A 249-nucleotide genomic window follows, 5' to 3' on the forward strand; every position below is an offset into this window, starting at 1 on the left:
GCCACGGGAGCGCTGCATCTCGCGACCCTGAGCCATCGGCGCCTCTCGTGAAATACGAGCGAAGATAACATCTCGGAGCTGCCAGAACAGTGACTAGGAAGATCTGGAGATCCACATATCATACCTGGTCGCGCCGTGTCGGATTCGCTCCCTTTTGGGAAACCTTTGGGAAGGCAGGGCGTGTGCGGAGGCCGGCGGGGAGGGGAAGGCGGGGGGCGAGAGAACACGACGGCTCAGGAAGCCAGGGAG

The sequence above is a fragment of the Penaeus monodon genome, chromosome 23, assembly GCF_015228065.2.
Source record: "Penaeus monodon isolate SGIC_2016 chromosome 23, NSTDA_Pmon_1, whole genome shotgun sequence".
In the NCBI taxonomy this organism is placed as follows: domain Eukaryota; kingdom Metazoa; phylum Arthropoda; class Malacostraca; order Decapoda; family Penaeidae; genus Penaeus; species Penaeus monodon.